The sequence below is a fragment of the Balaenoptera borealis genome, assembly GCF_965194805.1.
Source record: "Balaenoptera borealis genome assembly, chromosome: 15".
Classification (NCBI taxonomy): domain Eukaryota; kingdom Metazoa; phylum Chordata; class Mammalia; order Artiodactyla; family Balaenopteridae; genus Balaenoptera; species Balaenoptera borealis.
In genome coordinates, this window is record NC_138871.1 from 14,633,753 (window position 1) to 14,651,851 (window position 18,099).

General features: G+C 44.9%; 1 long non-coding RNA gene across 2 annotated transcripts in view; it reads left to right on the forward strand.

The window, feature by feature from the left end:
- LOC309612244 overlaps positions 1-18,099 on the forward strand; it is a 71,232-nt gene that overhangs the window by 19,203 nt on the left and 33,930 nt on the right. Inside the window, exon 2 of one of the 2 annotated variants that reach the window (XR_014235070.1) lies at positions 7,316-7,374. The exons of the other annotated variant lie outside the window; for it this stretch is intronic. This is a non-coding gene — a long non-coding RNA (uncharacterized lncRNA). The remainder of the gene's footprint in view (positions 1-7,315; positions 7,375-18,099) is intronic. 2 annotated transcript variants of the gene reach the window in all.

Genomic DNA, 18,099 nt, shown 5'->3' on the forward strand with positions numbered 1-18,099 from the left:
ATCCTGGATGCCTGGGGACGTTCCCAGGAGCCCTGGCAGTTGTTGCCATGGGCCTTTGGAAACCCTTGGAGCCCTGGCACCAAGGGCTGTTTCTCACCCAGGGAAACTGATGGAGGGCAAACCACCTCCCCCGGACCTCTTCTCATTCCGGCACTGCTTCTTCTAGGCCAAGGTCCGAAAAAAAAGAGATGAAAGAGGACTGCTCTCAGCTGGAAGGGTCTTTCACACTTTTTGTGGCTAAATACTTATTTTAGCTCCTTGTATCACCTTCAAGTGATACATACACGGGCCCTGCCCAGAATTCTCACCACCCCCTCCTGTGTTTCTGCCCAACTGCTTTTCCTCTCTCAGGCCTCAGCCAGAGTGTCACTTTCTCAGGGAAGCATGAGGGGCAGCAGAGGGCGGTGCTTAAGAACACCAGTGTGTGGGGGGGTTTAAACCCTGGCTCAGCACTTGCTAGCTGTGTGACCTTGGGCTGGTCACCTAACCTTTCTGCACCTCAGTTTCCTCATCTGCAAAAAAACGGGGCTAATGATAGCACCTACCTCACTAGGGTTGTTGTGAGGACTCAGTGAGTTCATATATGGTGTATAGAATATGTACAGTGCCTAGAACGTGGCCTAGCATGCAATAGCATCTGCTTTTATTACCCTCCAAAGCACATCTCCCCAGGCTCAGCTGCCTGCCGCTGCCCTGTCTCCCCCACCTCCTGTACTTCCGTGCAGCACTCGTTTACCGCTATTGCTTAATTATCTGTCTTCTCCACGAGGGCAGGAAGCATGTCTTGCCACTGGCCAGTCCTCATAACCTAAACCCTGCCTAGCTTATGCCATACTCAAGAAATGTGTTGGGGTTTTTTTTTGAGTTATTCTATAGCTCCTTTTTTCTTTACTATTTCACAATTTCAACACTAAATCCTTTTTATTTATTTGTATTTTGACAATAACAATTTCATCCATACATGAAGCTGCTTTCCACTGTGCATCATACTGTCTACCTCTTATCAAACTGGCTAGTTTAAACTCTCATGCAAAAAATATCTTCTTACCATAGACTTTATTGTCTGCATTATTATTTTTTTCTTTAAAAATTTTTTTAAAAATGTCATACAGTTTTTAACGGTTACTTTCCATTTACAGTTATTACAAAATATTGGCTATACTCCCCGTGTTGTACAATACATCCTTGAGCCTGTCTTACACCCGGTAGTCTGTGCCTCCCACTACAATAATAAATGAAAAATAAAAAAAGAAGAAATGCTAAAATGCAAATATGATCCAGAAGACAGAGAAACTTGGGGCTCTTGGGTCATTTTTCTCCATCTACATTTGCTCCATATATGTACTTGGCCTCTTCATTTTGTTTGTCTGACTGTTAAACAAAGATAGAGTTGATGAGTTTTGAGTTCCGGGATTATGAGGATGAGGCTTTGTAATCACGTCTTTTGCAGGAGACTTCTGCCCCTATCTTGTTTTTCAAACTCGAATTCAATATTAAATGCATATAGTAGACCATATGAGAAAGTGTAAAAAATGAACACCCAACTACCTACAACCCAGTTTAAGATATGTTACAACCCACACCATTGAAGCCCCCCTTGTGTACTTCTTCCCATCCCAGCCCCCTCCTAAATTTTTGTTGCTTATCCTCTTGCATTTCTTTGTAATTTTACCCTAAAATACTCATCCTTGAACAATCTGCTGGCTTTGCACGCTTTTGAACTTTATATAAACTAAATTATACAGTATGTATTCTTTGATTTGCTTTTCTCACCGCTCCACATGATATTTGTGACATTCCTCTATGCTGTGGCCTATAGCTGTATAATACTCTGCTATGTGAATGCTCTGCCATTTTTTTCTCCATTTGCCTCTCAATGGATGTTTGGATTGCTTGCAACTTTTTTGCTGTTGCTGGCAGTACTGCTGTGAACATTCTTGCATGTGACTCCTGGGGCCCACCATCAAGAGTTTCTCTGGGGTTATTTCTGGGACTTAAGGTTTATACATTTTCAACTTGTCTAGATAATGCTAAATTGATTTTCCAGAGGGATTCCAGCTTCCCATCTGGTCCCAAGCCTCAGTCCCTGCTCTGTTCATCCTCAGGTTCTAGCAGACCTGTTGGAAAGGGGCTTTGAGACAGGGCCAGAGAGAAGCCTGTCAGCTTGCACTGCAGTGACCCCCCACTTCTGGGCACAGGAGGTGACAACCTGGCCTGGGCAACCTGGAAAATCTCCTCCTGTGGCTTGGGTGGAGTCTGGCTCACAAGCACCACTCAGAGCTGCACAGACAGGAGCAAACTCTGTTGACCCAAAGCCAAAAAGTCCAGTGAAAACCAAACAAATGTCTGGAAACAAACATTCTGACTAATCCATTTCTTTTCAAGATAACAAAAGTTTTAATATTTCTTTGATTAAGTGAAAGTGGTATTAAAAAACATTAATTTCCTTGTTACAGCTTACCTTTGAATTCATTGTTGTAAAATTCCAAAGTGTCTTGAGTGTAGTAGTTTTTCAACAAATATGGACTTTTATTTGGGGCATTCGCTGCCTTGGTCAGCAGGATTATTCAGGCATCTAGCTGCCAAAGCCAAAAATGGAAATGCTTTCTCCTGTTTTCTGCAACTCTCTTCAATGATTTTATGTTGCCTGTTTAATAATAATTTAAAAGAAAGATGTAACAACGAAACCTGATGAATCCCTAAGGCCTGTTGTGACTTTCTCCTGGAAACCCTTACATGTTTGGCCACTGTCAGCTCAACAGGGTGCCCCGGCCCAGCTTCTCTGTCTACGAAGGAGCTCAAAGTTTGTTGGTTGCTCATACCCCCTTTTGAGAAGGCACGTTGATCCTTCAAGAAAATGATCCTTGGGGCAGTTTGTAAGCAAAATCTGTTGTTAAAAGCAAGAAGCTATAGAAATAAGCCAGTATTGCGTGTAAACCTAGTTATACCTAGCTTGGGTTGACTGGTCACTTTGATTCACTAATAACATTCTTTTTCTCCCGTCACATGTGGTCACAAACTCTTGACAATTTGTCTTTTATAATGTTTCTCCTGCCCCTCCCATCATCGTGTTTGGTCCTTTTTCACCTCATGCCTGAACCCTAAGAGACTGAAATCATCTCCCTACTTGAGTTCCTCCTCATCTAACCCACCACCTCTGGATTAATCTTTAAAAAATAAGAACCAAACGGCAGCAACAAAGCCCATACACAACAACTGTTTTCCCCATGATACCCTGCTTTTTGGCCTCTAAACTCATTGGCTTCCATGGAGTAAAATCCAGACCCTTCAGCCAAGGCATACAAAGCTCTCCCCAAACTCCTTGGGCCTCCGTGGCCATCTCTGCTGAAGCCTGCACAAACATACCCCCAAAGCAGCACAGCTTCAGGGCTCAGGACCCCTGAAGCCAGCCGCAGACCAGGGGTTCTGAGGCCCTGCTCCATGACGGCCCTACCTTCAGAGTTGTCATTCCCTCTGCCCCACCCGCTTCTCCAGTGCACCCCACACACCAAGTTCATCAGACACAGCCAGCCCGTGTCGGCCTCTGCAGCCTCTCCTGGTGCTTCTCCCTCCCCAGAACCCATTCCTCAGCTTGGGTCTCCCAGGTCCCACCTATCCTTTGGGGCCCCACCTCCTCCAAATCTTCCCTGACTCCCTTCATTTGACCATCGCCCCCTCCTCTAGACTTCTGTCCTGACCCAGAACGTATAGCTGATTCCATACAGACCACCCAACTGGATTGGAGGCCCCCAGTGGGCAGGAATTATGACATTTATGCACACCAGTGCCTTTCATGTATTCAGTGCCAATATATGTTGCATTTCAACATACGATGGTGAAGATGACAATGCAGGGGAAAATTAAAAACCAAATAAAAGGCTAATTCCCCTTTCTCTATTTCAAATTAGACCCTCCCTCCTTCAAAATCTGCTAAAAAACACTCAGCATAACTTCTTTATCATGTCATGTATTTTAAAAAAGGAAGCAACATTCTAGGGAATAGAGAAGTTGAAAAAGCAAACAAATACATTTCTTTCGATGACTCAAATAGCCTAGGAAAGATAAATAAACAACTTGGACCCGAGACAAAATGTTGTTGGCTACTGAGGGAGCTAATCCAGGTGCTTCTGGGTCTAAGCCGAGCCAAAGCCTGGGCGGGATAGTGAATAAGCCTTTACTGCTGAGCTGGGTCTGCAGGGTGAGTTGATAATAAGGGAAAGCGGCTCACAAAAACCAAAAAGAGGGCCAAATTGAACCTCAGTGGTCATCTCTGAAATACCAAAGGGTTAATATCGTGTGGGAACAGTTTTTTGTTTTGTTTTTTTTTTAAACTCCCACACACTCCGTTAACTAGAGTGTGACAAGCGGGAGAAGTGTGGTTGTAAATCCACAGGGCCTTGAGTGGAGACCCCCCATCTGATTTGGGACTTGCAGAGCTGTGGCAGTCACCTCATGGTAGTGTAAGCTTCTTGTTTTGAAGGGTAAATAAACTTCATTTAAAGGGGAAGCAAATATTCTAGGAGGGGCCTGTCTTTGATAGGAAGTAGAACCACTTATCGTTAAGTCATGAGTTATATTGCAAATATTTAGGTTTCTTTAAAAGAGTGGAAAAAAAATCTTTTTTCTGCAGTCTTTCCATCACTTCATCCTGCCCATCTCTGCCAAACCCATCTTTCTAAAAAATCCACTTTCACCTTGGGACTCTTTGCTCACAACTGTGTGGTGGTTTTCTGTTTCCTAATGCATGAATGTAAATATTATCGTGCCTGGCCCTGAGGCCCTGGCAGTCTGGCCCCTTCCTAAAGCTGTTTCCCCCTCCCCACAGCCAGCCTCCTCCCTGCTGGGTGCCCGTGCTTCACCCCTGCACCTGGGTTCCACTGGAGGCCCAGCTCCTCCTTGCAGCCTGATGGAGATGTTCCAGTGCACGGTGAGCTTGGAGCTTCCTGGGAAGCACACAGGAACGATCTTCTGCGGGTTACACTTAGTTCCCTAGTTAAAGGGTAAAGTCCTCGAGGGCAAGGACCCGTCTTCTCCGCCACTGAGCCCAACTTCTATGTCTGGACTACAGCCAGCCCAGGGTGGCTCTTCCGTGCTAGTTAGTCAGGACATCTGGCCCTCATCTGTCTTGTCCCCTCACTTCCTTCCCCCAAGACCTACACCATCCCCCTCTGAGTCTCAAATCAGGGCAGCCCTAGTGCCCCCACCTATCTTAATCAGATGAGAATAATCAGAGATGATGTATTTAAAGAAGCCTTGGGCGAGCAATTACCAATAGCTCAATTTCATTTACAAGGGACTTTCACTGTTATCTCAAACAGAAGTAGAGGAGACAACTGTTACCCCCATTTACAGATCTGAAGAAAACAGAGGGATTAAATGCTCTGTTTGTGGTCACACGTATTGGATGTGTCAGAAGTGGCATTTAAAGTCAGGACATGTTTTACAAAACAGAAATGGGCTCACAGACTTCGAAAACAAACTGATGGTTACCAAAGGGGAAGGGTGGCAGAGAGGGATAAATTAGGAGTTTGGGATTAACATACACACTCTACTATATATAAAATAGCTGATCAACAAGGACCTACTGTATAGCACAGGGAACTCTACTCAATATTCTGTAATAACCTATATGGGAAAAGAATCTGAAAAAGAATGGATATATGTATAACTAAATCACTTTGCTGTACACCTGAAACTAACACAACATTGTAAATAAATTAAACTCCAATATAAAATAAAAATTAAATTACAGTTTTTAAAAATAAAAAAAATAAATTCGGGACATGTCTTTTAAGTCTGTCAAAGTCCTTTTTCCTATACCAGGTTGACTCTTGGTAGCTAATGGTGATAATAAAGCTATTTTTATTTATGAAAAAGGAAAGATATGTCAATATTTATATTTAGATTTTTTTCCTACTTATTACTACCTTGAAGGGTAAATTCTAATTATTACTACCTTGAAGGGTACAAAATATGGAAAATGTTTTTGTCTTATCTGTCTTATCTTCCTGAATTTGGGATAGACTTTAGGATTATTATTGGCCATCTAATGTGTTTATGTTTATCACAGTGAAAACCAGTTAACCTTTTGGGTATTTAATAAAAACCCATGTGTATTTTAGAAAAACTACCCAAAGTGTCGTATATTGGTAGCAGTATATTGACATATAAAAGATAACATGTTATTTTTAGGCATTCCTGGAATTGTGAAACTTAGATAGCATATTTATTTTTAAAATGTGTTTATTTAGTGCTTTATATGCATTATAAGCCTAATGAAAACTCTGGAACGAGTGTGTAAGAACTGCCATTTTAATCTCCGTTTTATTTTATTTTTATTTTTTAAAATAAATTTATTTATTTACTTATTTATATTTTGGCTGCGTTGGGTTTTCGTTGCTGTGCACGGGCTTTCTCTAGTTGCAGTGAGTGAGGGCTTCTCTTCGTTGCAGAGCACGGGGTCTGGGCCAGCAGGCTTCAGTAGTTGTGGCACGTGGGCTCAGTAGTTGTGGCTCGTGGGCTCTAGAGTGCAGGCTCAGTAGTTGTGGTGCACGGGCTTAGTTGCTCCGCGACATGTGGGATCTTCCCGGACCAGGGCTCGAACCTGTGTCCCCTGAATTGGCAGGCGGATGCTTTTTTTTTTTTTTTTTAAATAAATTTATTTATTTATTTTTGGCTGTGTGGGTCTTCGTTTCTGTGCGAGGGCTTTCTCTAGTTGCGGCGAGCGGGGGCCACTCTTCATCACGGTGCGCGGGCCTCTCACTGTCGCGGCCTCTCCTGTTGCGGAGCACAGGCTCCAGACACGCAGGCTCAGTAGTTGTGGCTCACGGGCCTAGTTGCTCTGCGGCATGTGGGATCTTCCCAGACCAGGGCTCGAACCCGTGTCCCCTGCATTGGCAGGCAGATTCTCAACCACTGCACCACCAGGGAAGCCCAAGCAGGCGGATTCTTAACCCCTGCGCCACCAGGGAAGTCCTATCTCCATTTTAAAGATGATGAAACTAAGGCCTAAGTTGGTGTGACCAGGGCCACCCAGTTCATTCGTGGCCACATCAGTCAGGGTCCCGGCAGGAGGAAGAGGACACACTCTAACTGGATCTTGTCAGCAGAATTCAATAAAGGAACTCTTTACAAAAGTCGGAAAAATGCAAGGGACATTGTGGAGTTTTGGGGAGCTACCTGGGCCTGTGAAAGAGAGAGGAGGGCGCAGTCACCAGAACCTGGAGAGAGACACCTTCGGGGGGAAGAGACGGCAGCCTGCGGTGACCTAGGAAGGAGTCGGGGGAACTAACAACCAACCTCTCTCTCCTCCTAGAGATCCCTGTTGGCCTTACGTAGGCCAGAAGACAACGGAGCCTGTTGATGTGTATACAGGTCAGTCTCCCGCGGCACAGGGCAGGGCAGAGTCCCGTAGGGCGTGGCTCTGGGGTGGGTTAAGCAAGCAGAAGATAACCAGCACAGAGATGAGTCATGGTTAAGCCTCAGACTTCCTGTCTCCTATTTCTTCCTATGCTCTTTCCATAACACTGCGGCTTAGACACACTGGGTCTTAGCAGAGAATTCCAGAGACGATCCCTCCAGAGACCACCCTTAGGGCCACAGCATCCCTCAGCGTTAAACTTTAAGCTAGCTTCCTAAAAACTTTACTGTGAGTATTAGCCTCTACATGAGGACGTACAATCCAATGGGACCTGCAAATCAGACAGAGTCAGGAAGCTGGTGTGCAGGCCAGGCCAAGATGGCGGCAGGGCTGGCAGTTGGAGAAAGCCTACGCTGGAGTCATCACTGGTTCTTGGCCATCACATCTTGGCAGAGATGCCCCAGAGCCTTTAATGCAGCTACAGTGGGCATTAGCTACAAGGCTGGCGAAGTTTCAACAAGAAAAGAGTCTACTATCTTTTGCATCTGGCAATTAAAATATCTTGAAAGAAAGATTTCATCTCACAGCATTGTCTATAACAATATAATTTGCGCTTGGTTACTCTGGCTTTATTTTTATGTAATGCTCCTGGCATGAAACTCCAGGTTTTATGAAAAGAAATTATCTTGGGGCGTTGGAGCATTCTGCTTTGGATGAGTTCTTTATTCACCTTTATCCTTGGTTTGATGGGGGCGAAAGTCATAAAAGAATTTAATGACAGTGACCTCTTCCAAACCCAGGAGCTATGAGAGCAGTGTAATGAGAAATGCAAAACCCAGTGTTCTCATAGAACACAAACTCACTCACAAGTCATGGAGAAAGAATTCTCAGTTCCTGTCCTAGCAGAATTGTTTCCAGAGAAATGAAGTTATGGTTACATGCAGCTCTATGGTCTGAGTGGTCATGTTCCCCAAAGAAGTGTAACTGCTAGAGCCTATAGTGACTTTGCTCTGAGTTCAATAAAGCCAGTCACTCCTCCCACCTCTCACCCAAATAAGATCCTATGCTCTTGCATTGCCCCCCAGGACTGAGGAATATTTTTCCCAGTTCCACTATTAAGCAGTTTCCCTGGTACCATTGGAATCAACCAAAGAGGCACAAAGGTAAACCCATGGATTCTCATGGCAATGGCTCTGGCACAGTGGTCTCCTGGCTGTTTCTGCCTCAGGGCTTTTGCACTTGCTGATCCCTCTTTTTGGACTACTCTTACCCCAGATTTCTTCATGGGGTGAGAATATACACAGAAGTGGAATTGCTGGATCAAATGATAATTCTATGTTTAATTTTTTGAGGAGTTGCCCTACTGTTTTCCACAGTGGCTGCACAATTTTACATTTTCACCAGCCCACCTAACGTACTTTTACTTATATATCTTGTGTAATGTCCCTACTCTTTTTTTTTTTTTAATATTTATTTACTTTTATTTAGGCTGTGCTGGGTCTTTGTTGCGGCATGCAGGATCTTTAGTTGCAGCATCCGTACTTCTTAGTTGTGGCACGTGCACTCTTAGTTGCGGCATGCAGGATCTAGTGCCCCAACCAGGGATGGAACCCGGGCCCTTACCCACTGGACCACCAGGCAAGTCCCCGTAGTGTCCCTACTCTTACTTGAATGTAAATTTCGCAAAGGGAGAGATTTGCTTCCCAAATGCCTAGAACCTTGCTTGGCACTTGGTAGTTGGTGATCAGCCAGTATTTGTTTAATGAATGCAACTGTTTCGGTGCCTCTGACCTCATTTGCATCATCCTGAACCCCTTAATGCCAGCTTCATGCCGTCGGAGCCGTTCTCAGCCCACCTCCTCAGAGGCTCCCCGCTTCCCCCACGCGTGCCTCTTGCAATACTTCTTCCTTTCTGCTTTGTATTCTGGTTATCGGTGAACTTGCCCCATCTCTCCCTCTGAATCCTAAGCTCCTTAATGTTAGGGCGCACTGTTTGTTTATTGTCGTTCTTCTGCCATCTTTCTGGCCCAGGGAATCTATTTTCAACCCACACTCGTTAGAGGGATGTTCTGAATACCTGAGCGACACTGGGGGCTGGGCTTGGGCACTCCAGAGCTCTCTAAAACCAGTCCCCTCCCAAGAATCCCGGGCTATGTGGCCTCTGCACACGCCTCTGAGGCTGGCCCTCCTGGGTCTGATGAGGGCATTGGACCAATGACTTCTTGGGTTCCTCTTAGATATTAGGCGTGCTGTGGGGCCACCTCTTTGACAGAAAGAGCATGGTCCTCATCTTTGAGAGCCCACAGTCTGATGTGAATAAAATAAATATGTCAGAAGAGGTTAAGGACTCAAAGGAAGCCTGTGCCCAGAGCTGTCCTCGCCTGGATGGACGGTGTACCCAGCCTCTCCTTCTCCCAGTCATACTACCCGCTTGCTGGGGCTTCAGAGCACAAAACACCAGGAAACTCAAGGGGAATGCATGCACTTCCCATTCTGGTGGAGAGAAAAAAAAAAATCTTTACAGCTCACGTGATTTCATTGGTTATTTTAAACTGTTTATTTTTTCTGTCCCATCCTCAGGGAATAAACATTTGCTGGCAAAACTTGGACTTTGGCGTCTTCCCCCCTTTGCTTAGCTATTTGTGTATAAATATGACTTGAGTAAAATCTCGAAAGGACTGCCAATCCTGCCTACCCCGCTCCCATTCCCTCTTATTTCGTAAGAAAGACTTAATGAGTTTGTACCCAAGAGTGGAATGTTTCAATGACACTTAAAGCCCTCCACGTACTTAAAAAAAACTCTTTTCAAATGCATAAACAATGCACTAACAATAGTTACAGATTATTAAACAAATCACTCAGAGTCCAACAACCCTGACAAAATGCTTTTTATTTTTACTGATTACCTTCCAGTTTTACCCTTATGAGTACATAGTTTACACCGTGGTAATCAGACCGTATAATACCACTTTGCATGCTACATTTTCCTTTTAACCTCTGTAAACAAATACACATTTCAACAAATGTATTATTCTTAAATATTACCGTTTGGTAAATCCAGGTCAGATCTGTCACTGATTGATTGCCGAGTGAGTGGGTACTGGGCTGTATAGGATACAGAAAGATAGAAGTTGTCCCTGCCCTCAAGGAGTTTACAGTCTCTCGGAGAGATAAGACATGCATACAGGAAACAATCTCGGACAGTCGGTAATTACATGGAAAGCTGTGTGCGCGGTACAGATGACAATGCACTCGTGGTAAGCAGGCGTTCTGTGTGGTGGAGAGTTTCTCAAGGGTTGGGGAACTGAGAGAAGCCTGCCTCCCCTTGAAGGTGAGAGGGTGATGTGATGAGCAGCTCTGAAGAGGCCCAGGGAAGGGAGGGGAGGGACGGTTCAGATAAGGATGAATGCTCGAAGGGACTGAATACAGGGGACATACAGTTAGTTTGGAAACCACTGGAGCAATTAACCCCACAGGTACAGAAGGTGACTTTGTTGGGGAATGGTAGGACCAAAGACACGAAGATGCTGAGAACGAGAAAGAGAGTTGGAGTTGCCCGAAAGGGGGACAGAATACAAAGTCGATGTGACTGGGATGCCGGAGAGGGATACGGGGGAATCAGTGTTGTTGTCTCAGTGGTGTAGCGGGAGTGCAGGTGCTTGCTGCTGCTGTTGTTTTGTTTTTGAGATAAATGGCATCTATCTATCTAGATGTAGCCAGTAGATCTGGGGAGGTTTAAAGTACTGGGGAGCAGGAGGTGGAAGGGAAGCAGGCCCTGGGCCTTGGGGAGGGATGGCACGCCAGGACTCACAAGTAAACACACAGGTCAAAGCAGGACCTCTCTCCTCTGGTTTAATGCTCTATTTCTGTCTAGAGCAGTGCCTGGCACCGAGGGAGTCCTTATAAGTACAGTATTTGTTGAGTGAGAGCTGAATCAAGTCTAGTTTTGCAAAATTTCTGTACAAAGTCCAGCAAATCTCAATTCCTCCTCCAGGCCTCAGTGTCAGCTCGCTATGATGGAGTTATTTTTCCAAGCGCTCCTCATGGCCCTTTTGGGCCGGGTCAGGCCGGGAAGCCACATGAGTCTCACTAATCCTGAGCCTTGCTGAGGCCTGTAATGATTGGCACTGGGGGACAATGACTTAAGATCCCACTTAGTCATCCTGGCAGCTGCTTCCTGCCTCCCTTCCCTCGTTGCCTTCTTGGGTGGGAAGAGGATATTGCCCAGACTCATCAATTATTACCACTGGAAGGCAGCTTACCCAGCGGCACATGCGCCCCTGTCATCAGACAGATGAACTGAGTCAGGCCCAGAAGGGAGTGGGGCTGATCCAAACACAGGGCTGTCTGGAATCAGCTCACAGGCCAGCCTCATCCACACAAAAATTTAACAGATATCACTGAGCATGTGCTACGTGTCAGGCGCTGCTTCGGTGCTGGAGATACAGCAGTGAGCAAACAGACAAAACTGCGGAGGTGGGGAGAACAATCTTCAACCAGATAACTAAGGTGGACAGTGAGAGGAGTCAGGGCAAAAGCAAGGGGGTGGGGAATGGGGCTCTCAATTGTAGGGAGGTGGTCAAGGAGGGCCTTGGCAAGAAAATGACATCAGAGCAAAGCACTGAACAGGAAGCAGGAGGGAGCATGGGGCTGTCTGGGTGAAGAGTAGTGCCAAGGCCCTGTGGTAGGAGTGGACCTGGCACGTTCCAGGAACAGTGAAGAGTGATGTGAGGGGAGAGTAAGAGGAAATGAGGCCTGAGGGGTAACGGGGGCAGGGTGCATGCAATCTCAGAGTCCCCATGTGAGGCCTTTGGCTTTTATTCTTCCCACTCACTGCCCATTGTCTAATTCATGACCCAACCTTTTCCTGTTGACTCTCAAGGGCGCTGGGATGTCTTTGGGCAGAGAGGAGAATGGGGCAGCCAACAGGGCTCTTGAAAGCATATGGCAGTGGCGTGGGCAGCTGCCTGGGCCACCTGTGCTGTGCCCGCCTCCGCACTCCTGCTCCAGAAGTCTTTCAAGCCGACAGGACAGAGTGGCATCCCATTTCAGGATAAGGAGAAAGAGCAGAGATGCAAAGCAAAGCCAAATCAATTGAGTATGTAGAATCTTTAAAATATCGGAGAAGAGTGGGACTTCCCTGGTGGTCCAGTGGTTAAGACTCTGAGCTCCCAATGCAGGGGGCCCGGGTTCGATCCCTGGTCAGGGAACTAGATCCCTCATGCTGCAACTAAGAGCCCTCATGCTGCAACTAAGAGCCCACATGCTGCAACTAAAGATCCCGCATGCAGAAACTAAGACCCAGTGCAGACAAATAAATAAATAAATATTAAAAATAAATAAATAAATAAAATGTCGGAGGGGAATGAGTTCATAGCTGAAGCCAGTGCAAAGGGCTGAGTCAGACTCCAGCAGCGCCCATGCCTTGGCTGAGTGAAGAATAGAACAAGTATTGATGTACACGTGCCTGGCAAACACTGATGCCCAATGGCAACCATTTTATTAACTCGGGCTTCTAATCTCTAGTGTCCCATGGTTCCTGTCAGCGCTCCATGCCCACGTGAACGAGGCTCCTGCTCCAACTGGTTTGCCAGGGACCAGTATGGCTGCCAGGCCCCGGGTGGGCAGCTGAGGCAGTTGGTTGATTAGCACAGTAGGTTTAGAGCAAACTCCTGCCTGCCAGGGATCCCACCGCCCAGAAGAAGCTGTTACACACCCCAGGGCAGAGCCAGGTGGGCAGATCTGTTTCCTTGAGCATCTCACTCCCTCCTGGTGACCAGGTCCTCTGCTCTGTGATGACCTGAGAAAGGTCTGGGTAGAGCTGGAATCAAGGGTCAGAGCACTGTAGAGTTCAGTCAAGCTGGTCTTGAGCCCTGGCTCTGGCTATAATTCTCATCTATGTTCCCCACCCCTCCCCCAGGAGGGTCCTGTTCACGAGTCAAGGCCAACTCAATTCCACAATTTTTTTTCTTTTCCAGCTGCCAGGCATTTTATCTGAGGCAGGGAATATTAAGATTGATAAGGCAGGAACCTTCCCTTCAGAGATTTGAATCTATTGTGTATGTGTGGAGTACACACATGTGTGTATATGCACATTAACTCACACATGCTTGTGGGAGGCTGCCTGAGATATTAGTAGGAAGAATCCTGAACTTGAGTGAGATGGCTCTGTCCCAAGTCCCCGGGGGCCTTTGGGTGTACCACTTGTCTTCTTGAAGTCTTGGATTCCACTGCTGTTCAGCAGGGGTAATAATGAAGCTTTCCCTGTCTGCATTAGCGGGCTTGTTGGGAGGACCAGAGGGGCAATGCTCATAAGTGGGAAAGTACTCAACACACACACAGGATTGTGTACTCATGAATGTTCATACCGTGTATGTGAACACAGAAATGCACAGTTATCTGCATGAGCCAAAAAGAATAGGCTAAAATCAAAGAAGGGGCACCAACAGTAGCAGGAGAAGAAACCTGAGAAAGATTCAGGATGTCATTCCAAATGCATCTCCATATGTGGGCATATTGGTTGATGTAGGGCTGTGTGTTGCCCAAACCCTTGAAGGCCCAGCCCTCCAGAGTCCCCCTAGCTCTCTAGCAGAGCAAGAATGTCCCTCCTCAGTCTGAGGAGGCTGCATCCTCCCCAGGTCAAGGCCATCATTATCGTCAGCTACAGCCGTTATTGAGCACGTACTAAGGGTGAGGCGTTGAGGCTACGAGGAGAACTAACATTTAGGAAGTACCCAGGACCAGATGCACAACACCACGCAAACATTTTGCAATCATTATCTCACTTCATTGTTGACCATAGCTCTGCAAGATAGGTATTGCTGTCTTCATTTTATGGAATAATAATAACAAATACTATTATTAAATGCTTACAAAGTGTTTAACACGAATTAATGCACTTAATCCCCACGATAGCCTTGTGAGGTAAGTACTATTATTTATCCCCACTTTTTGGAGGAGGAAACTGAGACAAACTGAGGTTAAGTAACTTTTCCAAGGTCACACAACTGGTATGTGGTTGTGCCCAACTGCCTTTTCTTGCTCAGATTACTCCCTTGCTTTTTCTAATCTCTGTGCTATATCACAGGGAACTACATTTCCCAGGCTCCTTTGCTCTCCAGTTTCCAGGTTGATTCAGCCAATGGCAAGCACTAATGGAAGCTTGGAGAAAGGGAAGAGGAGAGAAGCCAGAGTATTTTTCCCTATCCCTCTCTCTGCTTCCTGTGGTGTCTCTGGTAACAGCTGTGTCTCCCGTGGCTCCTGTATCTGCTCCACAGGCCCTTGCTCCATGGTCCCAACTCCCATCAGGCAACCTTATGGGGTTCTAGATTCCATCACATGGCTCCCACTCTACGCTTTAGCAATAGTACATCCTCCTCTTGTTGCACCCCCAGTAGAGCAGCTTCCTATTTTTGCATTAAGCTACTTAGTCCTTCCATATCATGTCACCAATTCCCTGTATTAAATCCCCTCTGCTTAAAAGACCTAGAAGACTTTCCATTTGCCTGGGTGGATCTTGCTGATATCCAGAAAAAATGACTGTAGAGTCCATAGTCTTAATCTTTTCAGATGAGAAAACTGACTCAGACTTACTTCAGGTTGTAAAGCCAATGAACTATAAAAAAAAGAGCCAAGAAAAGTTGGGAAAAGAAAGAAAATAAGAGGCTGTCCTTTTAGATATCAAAACATACCTTGAAGCTATAGTAATAAAAACAATGTGTGCAGACATAGAATCAGTGGAATAAAACACTGAGACAGAATACAATCCAGAAACAGCTATGGGAATAAAAGAATATTTTACTTGTTAAAGGAGACATTTCAAATAAATGAGGAAATGCTGCTGGAGGGATTAATTCACCCATAAATTTGAGAAAAGACCCCCAAATAAATTCCAGATGGATTGAGGAGCTAAACCATATGAAAGCACTAGAAATAAATACAGGAGAACTTTTTTTTTTTTTTAATCTTGAGATTAAGAAAGCTCTTCCCAAACAAGACTGAAAATACAAAAACCATAAAAGGATAAAGCTGACAGGCTTACAATTTATATAACAGTTTAAAATATAAAATTTTGGTGTGGAAAAGAACTCAAGGCTTTAAATAAGTTCTTGCCTAACTGGCTTTGTTTGGAATCTCCGAAATGCTCTGAAAATGGGAAGGGAAGCTGGGACTCGATTTCTTGGGTACTCTTCCTGTTCTTGAATGGGAGGAATTGTACATTTCTATCTAGCACTTCATCCAGCTCGAGGCACAAGGAGCCACCACACAAAGGTGGGGAGATCCTGCCTGCTCCCTCATGGGCAACTTTCATTGAGTCCTTAAACTGCAGAAAAAGAGATAAGCTCAAGCCAAAGGTATTTGGAAAGTGGAGATGAAGAGGGCAGAAATTCTGTACTCTTTTTAAAGAAAGTTATCCACGTGGCCTACTTATTTGCTCATGAGTGTTTGGGAGAGGGCTAGGGGGACAGAACAGAGAAGATTCTGAATAACTGATTAGTGGGCATCCAAAGCAGATGGGCGAGGAGACATCACCTAGAGCAGGAGGACAGCTAAACGGAGCACTTATTTCTTAATTAGTTTATATTAAAAAGTGTGATGCTTTCCTTCGTACAGAAAACTTTATTTATTTTCTTCCTGTGGTGTAAACTGGGTCTCTAAATGGTTTAAATTCTTTTGTTTCTAGTTTATCATTTTCCACATTATTTTTTTCTGAATTAGAGTTTTTCTTTATATTATTTAAATACGTACAGCAACAAGTAAAATAAGTTCAAATATTAGAAGTTTCTGGTTCAACTGTTAATTGGACATTTTACCCTGACTCAGAACACTGGACTTTTTGTCCAAATGTGATTTGTCCTAAGGTTTGTTACCCTCATGGGATTTATTTAATGAAAGCATTCAAATAATAAGATTTGTTTTTGTTGGAAAAACTTGAAAAAGAATATGGTAGATCTATCCAAAGAATATCCATGATGCTTTTACAAAAAAAAAAAAGCAAGTTCTAGGACATATGTATAGATATGTTCTCTCCTTTGTAAAAAAAGAAAAACAAAAAGAAACTTACATGTGACATATGTATATATGTCTATGAAAGGGTCTGAAAGGACGCTGCCCACAGTAGGTACCACCTGGGGAGTAGAGAATGAAGAGGGCAAGGAGAAGAGGTTTACCTTTTACCTTACGCATTTCTGTATTCTTTTTTCTTCTAGAAGCATATGCTACTATGTAATTTTTTATTCCAATGAAAAAATGCAAACAAGGCTAATGAGACACAGAGTCAGGATTTAAATCCAAGCTGCCTTCTGACCCCAGGCTCACCTGGTCATGGAGAAGATGGCACACACATCTGCCAAGAAGAGCCCACAGTTACTGAGTGAGAACTGTTGAGAATAGCATCTCAGGAGTCTGGTTGTGCGAGTGACCACCGAGCCATGGGGCAGGTGGAAAAGGAGGAGAGGACCTTCTAGGCAAGGAGAGGATGAGAGGAAAGAACAACAAAATCCTTAAGACAGAGTGGGGTTGCTCGGGACAACTGCTGGGCTGGAGGGCTCGGGCAGCCGAGTCCTAGGGGTGAGTGGCGAGGTGGGAAGAAAGCAGGTGTGGGCGGGCGAGGGACTGAGACTTGATCCAGCGCTCTGAGGAGAATGATCTAGATGCAAGTTCCCAAAGTGTGGTTTGGGGACCCCTAGGAGACCTCAAGACCCTTCCAGGGGCTCTGTGAGTTCAAAACTACTGTCACAACAATACTAAAATATTATTTACCTTCTTTACTCTCATGCTCTCATGACTGTGCAGTGGAGTTTTCCACAGGCTGCATGAAGTGTGATGGCGTCATCACTCTGATGTTAACATGTGATAGGGTATTTTCTAATGAATTCATAAATATTTTAAAAATTTCCCAGATTTCATTTCTAGTACAGTAAATATTGATAGATATAACCCACATAAACAAAACTCGCTGGGGTCCTCAGTAATTTTTTAGAGTGTAAAGGGGTCCTGACCCTCCCCAAAATTTGAGTACTACTCACCCAGAGAGAGTAGTGGTGGTGGGAATGAAGATGAAGGGACTGTGGCAGGAGCTTCTAGCTCAAGAGATTTCCAGGCAAACTGTTTAAGTGGATGCCTGTTTTCTTCTTACTGCATACAGTAAAACGCAAGAGGAGGGAGATAAACTGCGGGAGGGACTGTTAAACAAAAAGGAGCTAGGACTTGATGGCTTTACAAATTCTCAGCCTCTCCAGAGGTAAAAGATGCTAAAATTAAGAAATGGCTTCTGAGGAACGTTTAAGTCCAAGGGGATGTTCCAACAGAGGTCTAGAGATGGAGCAAAAGTTGTGACTGTAAGTCTTCTGTTAAGACCGCCGAAAGAACTAGGATAGTACCTCAGAATACCATTCAGACACACAAAGAGTTTTGTGAAACATGTATGCTTCACAGATTCTGTCCAACAGCAGAGACTCTGGAAAGCTTAAGGGCGTCATTGTTCCTTTGCTGTCTCAGCAGGAGGCCAAGGAGAAGGACTTATCTTGCAGAGGTTTGTGGGCGCAGCTTTTGTCTAGTGGAGAGAACCCCAGTGAGAATCACAGGAGACTCACAAAGTTTTTGTGAGAATGATATCAGTAAAAACACTGCCAACTTAGACCGAAAGGGACAGGAGATAGTACAAACGGAAAAAAGGCCATTGGACCCCAAAATTCTACTGGCAGAAAAAAGGCTAAGAAACTACTCAGCTGCAAACC